Here is a 10744-nt window from a genome sequence, read left to right as displayed (position 1 = left end):
AGTGTTCTCAGCACAACCATGCAATTTAGTTCACAAGGCTTTTTAGCAACTCAATCTGAGCAAAAGTAGGGGTTTTTGAAAAATAAGGTTTTAAGAAAGCTTGCCATTTGGGGGATAAATTTTAATGTAATATGAAAGTTTGAAGTCTTAAACTGTAAACAAATAAAACCTAAAAATTGCTGATTGTCTCAAAATTGTTTTATGGGAAAATTAATCTGTAACAAAAACTTGGCATTGACGTGAAGGCTCCATTTTTGAGCAAAGCATACAAAGGTTCCGAGGGGGGACAGGGCAGGAGAGGGGCCGAGATGTGTACAACAGCAGGCATTTTCTCTTCCTCTTCTTGACCGGAGGGGGCCAGAGGACTACTCAGATCGCTTCATCAAACACTGCCTCGAGGCCTCGAGTGCATGACAGCTAGGCACTCCAGGTATTTTACAGCACCGATCTAACTTCGCCATGGCCAAACCCTGCCAGTACGTGATGGGAGTCAGTTTCTTCTTTAGTTTCTTAATCGTGTCTTTGTCATCCCTGAGGTCAAATTTAGTCCCCACCTAGATGATGGGGGTGTTGGGACAGTGGTGTTGCACTTCAGGGTACCACTTGGCTTGAACATTTTCCAATGATGCAGGACTCACAAGAGAAAAGCAAATTGAGAATACGTCTGTTTGCTGATAGGATAAGGAACGTAATCTGTCATAATCTTCTTGTCCAGCTGTATCCCATAAACCCAGATTCACTGGGTTTCCATCCACCATAATACTGTCAAAATAGCTGTCAAAGACCATGGGGATATATTTTCCAGGAAAGGCACTGGTTGTATAACTAATCAGTAGGCACGTTTTACTATAGCTCTGTCTCTCACCACCACACATTTGAGGGCCTGCATCTGGGCTGCTTGCTGGGCCTCGGTGGGCTTGGGGCATGGTGGGCAGGCAGATGGGCAGGTGGCTGAGGGTGGTGGGGTGCAGGGTGCTAGGGCTGCTGTTCATGCTGCCTTGTCCTCCGCCAACCAGAAGACAGAGCCCAGCAGTGGCCACCACCCAAAGCTGGGGAATACTCTAAAGTAATTATTGATAGGTATGTACTTGATGCCATTCTGTTCATTGTAGCTACTTTTAAAATTATAATTAACATACAGTGTTATATTAGTTTCAGATATACGACATGATGATTCAACAATTCTATACATAACACAGTGCTCATCACAATTAGTGTAGTCACCATCTGTCACCAAATAATGTTATTACAGTTTCATTAACTATATTCCCTGGGCTGTACTTTTCAGCCCTGTGACCTATTTGTATTTTAACTGAAAATGTGTACCTCTTATTCCCTTTTGTACTTCTCTGTTCTTTTTCTCTTGCTCTCTTCCTTTGTGGTTTGATGGCCTTCTTTAGTGTTATGCTTGTATTCCTTTCTCTTTGTTTTTTCTATATTACAGATCTTTGATTTGTGGTTACTATTGGGTTCAATTATAACATCTTATGTGTCTAGTAGTCTATATTGAGTAGATGGTCTCTTAAGTTTGAACACATCTAAAAGCACTAAATTTTTACTTTCCACTTCACATTTTATGTATATAATATCATATTTTACATATTTAGTATATATCTCCTTTGACTAATTTTTTGTAGATATACTTGATTTTATTACTTTTATGTTTGAACCTCCATACTGGCTTTATGAGTGATTAATCTAGTACCTTTACTACATGTTTGCTTTTACCTGTGAAATTTAGTCCTTTCATAATTTTCTTACTTCTAGTTAGACCTTATCTTTTGATTTAGAGAATTTCCTTTAACATTTCTTGTAAGGCTGGGTTAGCAGTGATAAACTCCTTTAACTCTTCTTTTCCTGGGAAACCCTTTTTCTCTTCTATTCTGAATGATAATATTGCTGGGTAAAATATTCTTAGTTATAACTGTTTTCTTTTCAGCACTTTGAATATATTATGCCACTTCCTTCTGACCCTCAAGGTTTCTGCTAAAAAAATCAGCTGATAGCCTTGTGAGGTTTCCTTTCTATGTAACTATTTTCTCTTAGTGCTTTTAAAATTCTCTTTTTATTATTACTTTCTGCCATTTTAATTATAATGTGTTTTGGTGTAGACATCCTTGGGTCCATATTCTTAGGATCTCTCTGTGTTTGCTGGACCTGGATGTCTGTTTCCTTTGGTAGATTAGGAATGTTTTCAGCTATTATTTCTTTACGTAAGTTTTCTGCCTCCCCCCCTCTCTCTCCTCCTTCTGGGATCCCTAAAATGCAAATATTATTACACTTGATGATCTCACAGAGTTCCCTTAGCCTATTCTCATTTTTTATTATTGTTTTTCCCTTTTTGCTGTTCCACTTGGTTACTTCTCATTATCCTGTCATCCAGATTGCTAATCTGTTCTTCTGCATTCTCTAATCTATTGTTGATTCCCTTTGGTGTACTTATTTCAATTATTGAATTCTTCAGCTCTGACTGGCTATTTTTTATATTTTCTATGTATTGAATTTCTCACTGAGTTCATCCACTCTTAAGTTCAGTGACTATCTTAATGACCATTGTTTTGAAATCTTTATCAGGCATATTGTTTATCTCCATTTCATTTAGCTATGATTTTTGTCTTGTTCTTTCATTTGGGACATGTTCTTCTGCATCTTCATTTTTCCTCTCTGCATTTGTTTGTATGTACTATGTAGATCAGTTATGTCTCCTGGTTTTGAAAGTAGTAACCTTGTGTAGAAGAGGTCTTGTGATGTCCTGTAGCACAATGCCTTCAGGTCATCAAGAACCAGGCACTCCAAAGGTGTCCCCTATGTGGGCTGCATTCACCCTCCTGTTGTGACTCAGCTGTGATTGCCTTTGGCCCAGTTGTTTGTAATGATCAGCTTTGTTTGCTGTGGGCACACTGAACAGCATTTCCTCCCCACGTTATTAAGGGGCTTCTTTGTGGCCCACTTGGGTTCATTGGTGGATGAGGCAGGTACTCACCCTTGCTCTCCACAATTAGCCTCTCTGTCACAGCAGCAGGTGCACTGAAGGGCAGGGCACAGTTGCATGAGCTACAGGTGCACTGGTGTGTGGGGTTATCTCCCGCTACCCTCACCAGGGCAGGAGCCACTTTGGTGTGGTGCCAGTCATGGCGGGGCTACTCCAGGTAAGGTGGGTCAGGAGCTGTTTTGGAGGGATGCCTGCTGAATTAGGAAGTTTGGATGTAGTGGGTTCACAGTGGACTTCCTGGGTAAGTCATGCAGTTCTAATAAGGTAAATGGAAGGTGTTAGCACCGGTTCCAGAAAAGTGTCTGGCTATCTAGGTTGGGGGAGGGGAAAAGAAATGGCACTCATCAGCGCTTTTGTTCCAGGAGAAATCTCCTACAGTTCCCTCCCCCTCTTGCACACATTCCAAGATTCTTCAACGAATCTCCTTCACAGATACCCCAAACACTTTTCAAACTGCTGCTTCTGATTTGTGTCTTGGGCCAAATTATTTAGAATACTGACTTTTTAAGGGCAGGGAGTCAGTTTACTACCACCTTCTGGGTCTCCTGAAGTTAAGCCTGCTGGTTTTTAAAGCTGCTGGAGGTAAGCCCCACTGATTTTTAAAGTGCTTCGAATTAAGTCCTGATGGTTTATAAAGCTAGATGTTATGGGAACGGACTTCCCAGTAGAGGTCCCGGTGCCAGAGGTGCCCAGTGTGGTGCCCAATCCTCTTGCTTTTCCCTACTTGTGATGCCCCTCCTCTTTCTGGTTAGTCTGACCAGGGGTTTGGTTGACAACTGTGTCTCTATCTCCTCTAGCCTTTCCTATGATTAGCAGTGAAGTCTGTTTGGCCAGTCTTCAGGTGGTTTTCAGAGTTTGTCATATGGATGTAGCTGTTGTATCTGTATGTCTGTGGGATGAAGTGAGCTCAGGATCCTCCTACTCTGCCAACTTCTTAAAACTCCTAGGTCTTTAATAAATAAATACAATGATTACAGAAAGGAGTCCTTCATATCCATTTTATATGTTTGAATTAGTTTATGATTTCTGAATTTTTATGAACCCATTCCAAAACATCTTTCCAGATTGGAGTTAATATTGTCTGAGTTTTATCTTTTTTCTTCTAATGTGTTTGTTTGTTTGTTTGTTTTGAGTCTTTAAAACTATGTTAGAAGTCATTACAAGTTAGAAGTCTTAAAAATGTCATTATGCCCCAACAGCCTTATGTTAGGGAGACCATCCTGTTACAAAAATACCTCTTTTTTAAAATTTATCATCATCATTATTATTATTTTTAAATGTTTTTATTTATTTGTGTGAGAGAGAGAGACAGCATGAGCAGGGGAGGGTCAGAGAGAGAGGGATACAGAATCTGAAACAGGCTCCAGGCTCTGAGCTAGCTGTCAGCACAGAGCCCGATGTGGGGCTTGAACCCATAAACCATGAGATCATGACCTGAGCTGAAGTCGGATGCTTAACCGACTGAACCACCCAGGTGCCCCTAAAAACTCTTTAGAAAGTTTTAAAATATGTTTAAAAATGCCTGACGCTGCTCTATGAAAGACAGTGTTAAGAGAATGAAAAGACAAGCCACAAACTGTAGAGAATACGTGTAGAATACATGTCTGACAGAGGACTTGCTTGTAAATATATACAACAAACTTTTATAATTCAACAATAAGGCAACGAATAACCCAATTTACAAACGGACAAAAGGTGTGAAAAGACACCTCACCAAAGAAGATAAACAGATGGCAAATAAGCTTATGAAAAGATGCTCACCATCATTTGTCATTAGAGAACTGCAAATTAAAACAATAATGATAAACCACCACTCATCTATTATAATGGCTAAAGTCCAACAAACTGACAATAACTATTGCTAATGAGTATGCAGAGCAGCAGAGCTTTTGTTCATAGTTGCTGGGAATGCAAAATAGCACAGCCACTTTAGAAGACCTTTGTATGTTTCCTAATGAACTTCAACATAGTTGTACCATACAGTCTAGAAATCATGATCCTGGACATTTCCCCAGTTGATTTGAAAACTTATGTCTGCCAGAATAAAGGAACGTTTATAGCAGCTGAATTCATAATCACCAAAAACTGGAAATGATTAAGATGTCCTTAATAGGTAAATATATAAACAAAGTGTGACACATTCATACTTAGGAATATTATTCTATGATAAAAAGAAATGGGCTATCTGAGCTTTGAAACGCATAGATGAATATTAATGCATATTTCTAGGTGAAAGAATCTGGCCTGAAAAGACTACACATTATGTAATTTCAATTATATGATGCTCTGAAAAAAGTAAAACTGTAACAACAACAACAACAACAACATACTGGTTTCTAGAGGTACAGAGGAAGGGAAGGGATGTTGAACAGGTAAAGCACAAGGGATTTTTTAGGGCAATTAAACTATTCTGGGGGTGCCTGGGTGGCTCAGTTGGTTAAGCATCTGACTTCAGCACAGGTTATGATTTCACGGTTCATGAGTTCAAGCTCCACATCGGGCTCAGAGCTGACAGCTAGCTCAGAGCCTGGAGCCTGTCTTCGGATTCTGTGTCTCCCTCTCTCTCTGGCTCTCCTCTGCCCATGCTGTCTCTCTATCTCTCTCTCAAAAATAAACATTAAAAAAACCCCAATTCTGTATGTTCTATAATGGTGGATATACAATACTACATATTTGTCGAGACTGGTGCATTGAGAAGCCTAAAACATGTTATCTCACATACAGATTTTATGATTCTATAAACATAGCAATTTTATTAAATTTGATTGTACTTCCTCACCACTATGAGAAAAAAATGTATGGCTTTGTTTATACTTGTATGCTCTGTATTACTGAACATTTTTTGTTTGGGGAAAGCTACCATTTTGGACAGGCATTAATGAAACCTTAGCATTCCAATTTTACATATCTGGAGACTGTGATGATTGTGAAAATTTCCCACAAACTGGCTTCTGCCTCCATTCATTTCAAACCTCTTTTCCCATCCATCACCCTGGTGCCAGGTCTGTAAGACACATTCACTAGGGCATCATGATACAGCCTCATATACACTTTTGGGTCATGGTGTCCTAGTAAATTGGCACAGTGGCCAGTGGGAGTGTTTCTGGAAGCCATTCCCACATGAGAGGTACTTTAATACCTTAAAGATAAATGTAAGTGGATGCAAATTTTACAAAAATATATTACTATATGAACACATTGCTAGCCCCTTTCTATGACATATAAAGGACTTGTATGAGTGAGGACCAGAAATTTAAGTTTCTTCAGCTTCACAGAAAATCAGCCTCCACGTGTTAGAAGTCTTTGGAAGTTCTATTTTTTCAGTTTGCAGGTAAAACAGCAATCAAGATTATCAGCTAAGTGTGAGAATGGGGAATGTAGTGGGTGGTTTGGAAGAGAAAATAATATATGAAATAGCTATGAGAATGGACAAGCAGTGCACTAGAGAAATATAACTATGGAGCAGCATTAAGACCCACTTGATGGGAAGGAATCTATGGAGAAACTAGTAGGCATGATGGTGTGTTGTACCCCAGACATGTTTAGCCATATAAGTGCAAAGTGCATGGAGAACTGGGTTGAGTAGGGTTGTCACTTACCAGGCAAATATTAAGAAGTGAGAGGGATTAAGTAGAAGACGGTATATGCAAGAGAGTGATTATAAACCTGGATTGTGGATTTTAACCTGTGTAAGAAGAGAAGAGAGGACATCAAAGTTTGACAATTACTGGAAATGGTAGAATCAATAGATTGACAGGCCCACAGGATCAAAGGGGAGTAAACTGGAAAGATACAAAGTGGCGGTCAGAGATGGAATACATGTAATTGAAAATGTGAATGGATTGCAATTAATGGCAATGACTAAGTCTACAGGAAGACCATCAAACTAGGGGACTAGGATGGTATTGAGGACTAGTTCATTAGGGGAGAAGTTTGAGGACCTGAAGAGACAGGATGCTGAAAGGATCACTTATGTGCATACCAAAATCCCAAGATTTAAGATAGGTGTCCAAATGAGTGACAGTGAACCAGGTTCTAACACCATCAAGAAATGAGATGGAAGAGACTGGGAGTTATATATGGAAGCAACAGTGAGTGGCAGTGGAGAGTCTGATGAGATTCCAATTTGGAAGGGCTGAGGGAGGAGAAAATAACACAGAAGAAGTAAGGAAGAAAAGACGACTCACTTTTGGACCCAATGATGGTTATGGAGGAAACACAGCCACTGAATGAGAGGGATGAAGAGGTAGATACATCCTTAGAAGACAACCTCATTTTAATTTTGAGTAAGATGAAGGAAAAGCTTTTAAAGTACTTTGGATTTTACTAAGTATGGACTTTGGAATTCCAAAAGTCACACATTATATTACAGTCTCAAGGTCCATCTGTAATTTCCTGGCTATTGTGACACAGTGAATAGAGGTCTAGTGATGTTACACATTCTTTTTTTTTTTTTTTTTTATGTTTTCTTTATTTCTGAGAGAGAGACAGCATGAGCAGGGGAGGGTCAGAGAGAGAGGAAGATACAGAATCTGAAACAGGCTCCAGGCTCTGAGCTGGCTGTCAGCACCAGAGCCCGATGCAGGGCTCAAACCCACGAACTGTGAGATCATGACCTAAGCCGAAGTCGGACGCCTAACCGACTGAGCCACCCAGGTACCCCACACATTCTTCTAATAAATGAAAAATGTAAGGCTACATATATATACTATATATATATATACACGTGTATACATATATATACATGAATACATATGGATATATATATGTATACATATATATATATCCACGAATACATATATATATCCATGAATACATATATATATGTATACATATATATATATCCATGAATACATATATATATCCATGAATACATATATATATGTGTATACATATATATCCATATGTATTCATATGTATTCATATGGATATATATGTATACACATATATGTGTGTGTGTGTATACATGGATATATATGTATACACATGCATATTCACATATATGTAGTTTGTTCATGCAAAAACAGTTCTCAAATGCTAACACAAAGTAGTTAGTGATGTTCATCTGTTAGGGGGGAGGGCCTAAATGCAATGAATGTTGGAGACTTTTGCCTTTATTTTATATCCTGCTGTAGTGCAATATTGAAATGTATAATGAGACAATTGAAATATGAATACAAAATGATACAATGAATAGACAAAATGAAATATGAATATATGAATACTAAGAAATTTTTCATTTTTGTTAGGTGTGTTGTGTATTGTGGTTATGTTTTTAAAAATTATAATTTAGAAATATATATTTATAGATCAAATATTTTTAGGTATTGGCCTAAAAATAATATTAAAGGGGGAGTGAATAAGGGGTATAGATAGGAGACTTAGATACAAGATCATTTAGTAGTTGGGTAAAATTGAACCGAGGCTATGGTTACATGAGGTTTCATTACATTACTCTAAATTTTATACTTCAAACTGTTCATAATAAAATGTTACAGAAAATAACTTTTAACTGATAAAGACATTGCAATAGGTAGTGTCTATTCAGTTAAAATGTTGTTTCATTGCATACTTTGTTATTTGTGTTAAATTTGGGGAATATAGTGGTATAAATATTCCTGGTCCTACCCCTCACATTGGTTATGGCTTAAAGGCGAAAACAATTAGCAGTTTCTCCTCCTTCCCCCAAATCATGAGATGGACCAAGGAGGGCTTTGTAAGCCATGTTAAGGCATTTGGGCTTTCCTTTGAAAATAATGAGAAATGATTTAAGTGTTTTAACCAGAGAAAAGTATCAGAGGTCTCCATATTATTTGCTCCAACTTGAAGAACTGATTGAAAAAGGGCTAGTGATGCATGATCCGTTGGGAGGCTATTGTAATTGTCTAGGCTTATATCGGTGAAACTGCAACACAAAGACTGAACAGAAAAGGCAGACTAAGCAAAGAAGTTGAAAAGAAATGGTGGGTGATACGTACTGTATCATAAATCTAGGGTATGTCATCTCAAAAGTCAAATACCAAACAGAGGTTAGCAGGATTATCATTTATTGCTTAAACCACATTAGCCAACATGGGGTTTGATCTTGCCATTCCTCTTCTCAGCAACACACGGCGGTTTCCCATGGCCCCTAAGAATGTCTACCCTCCTTGTGACATTCAAGGCCGTGCTCTCATCTGTTTCTCTTTTTGCATTATATGCTCTGGGTGCACTGATTTGATGTGATAGAATATATTAAGAAATTTTATAGCTTCTTGCTTTGGAAGGTGCTGCTCAGACTGGGCATAATTCTCCTCTGTCAAAATTTGTCTCACCCTTTTAAGTCTTAGTCCAAACAACAACTCCTCCATAATCCCATCTAGTCTATAGCCATATCTCCTTCCTGCATGCTCTAAGGACATTAACTGGACCTCAGCTTTGCACTTAGGTAATTACTTCAGTGTGGTTTCATGTATATTATAGTGTTTTTCAGATCTCCCCAACTAAGTTAGAAACTTCTTCAGGTCAAACAATGTTAGCTTTATCTTCTTCGATTACCTTACCTATTTTAGTAGCCAGTAAATATTTGAGTCAAAATGATTAATCTCATGTCCATATTATAACAAAATCTAGATTTAAGTTTAATATATGCTTAGCCATGCTCAACCATGTTTTAAATATGTATGATAACCTTGAGAAACCAAATGACAAGGCAAACTTATGAGAGTGCATAAAATTCTTTATTTAGAACAATAAAGTATATGTATATATAATGTAATTTCAAATTCAAACCTGTATAAAAAAGGGTCAGGACATATACCTAGTTTAAAAAGTACACTTATAGTATATACACATACACATCACATTTTACAATTTTTATTTAATTACACTTCAGTCATAATAAACTAGTGTTGACATACATTTACAATACAATATGCAAACTCCAATCTATGACTGAGCTAGCAATGTATCTATGCATCCATCTAAATGAATACTTTTCAAGTCCATCGATTTAAAAAAGTGACAAATGGACACCATAATCACACATTAATCCTTAGAATATAGGATATTTTTATTGAAAAATTTTGAGTCTTATAGCTGAGAAATCAAGTAATTGAAAATACTATGTTTTTAAAACAACTTTATTTTTAAAAACATCATAAGGATGTAATTGGAGATGGCAATTATAAATTTACAATGCTTAGGAAACATTTTAGGATTATGAATATCCACTTTAAATTATTTCAAAAATGTTAGGAAATAAAAGTACCATTATTTTACTTGTAAGAAAGGCATTTCCAGACTTGTTAATGGAAAGCAGCAAAACCATAATTTGTACAATAAAATACCATAAATTAGTTAGAATTTCATCAATGTTTATATTTTAATGCCAATTTCACAAAATAATACTGTTTCAAAGACAAGCTGGCTTATTTTAAAATTCTTATCCCACCTTCTAATTTTAAAATGTAATTTATGGATGACCCCTTTCCAAATGGATTATAAATTATTTTTTGGCAGTCAAAAACTTTGAGCATCTTACATTTTCTGCTCTAAGCTTTTAATAAAATGACAGCATTTAAATGCTTAATTTGGTGCATTTCCAAATGCTGCACATATCATATAGTATCTCTTCCTGACTAAAATGTACTCATGGTTTTCATTCTTCAGAGGTGATCCAGAAATGTTTACTTAAGCAAAGGAAAAAGCCATCTCTTATGTAAATGGTTATCCAATTCACCCTACATGAGATTGAATTTTACTAATGGACCC

General features: G+C 37.2%; 1 pseudogene; it reads right to left on the bottom strand.

The window, feature by feature from the left end:
• Positions 1–210: 210 nt before the first annotated feature.
• LOC144238399 (ras-related C3 botulinum toxin substrate 1 pseudogene) lies at positions 211–889 on the bottom strand (annotated as a pseudogene).
• Positions 890–10744: the final 9855 nt, after the last annotated feature.

This window comes from Crocuta crocuta, unplaced genomic scaffold (genome assembly GCF_008692635.1).
Source record: "Crocuta crocuta isolate KB4526 unplaced genomic scaffold, BGI_CrCroc_1.0 scaffold216, whole genome shotgun sequence".
Classification (NCBI taxonomy): domain Eukaryota; kingdom Metazoa; phylum Chordata; class Mammalia; order Carnivora; family Hyaenidae; genus Crocuta; species Crocuta crocuta.
This window is presented reverse-complemented; position numbering and strand designations above follow the sequence as displayed.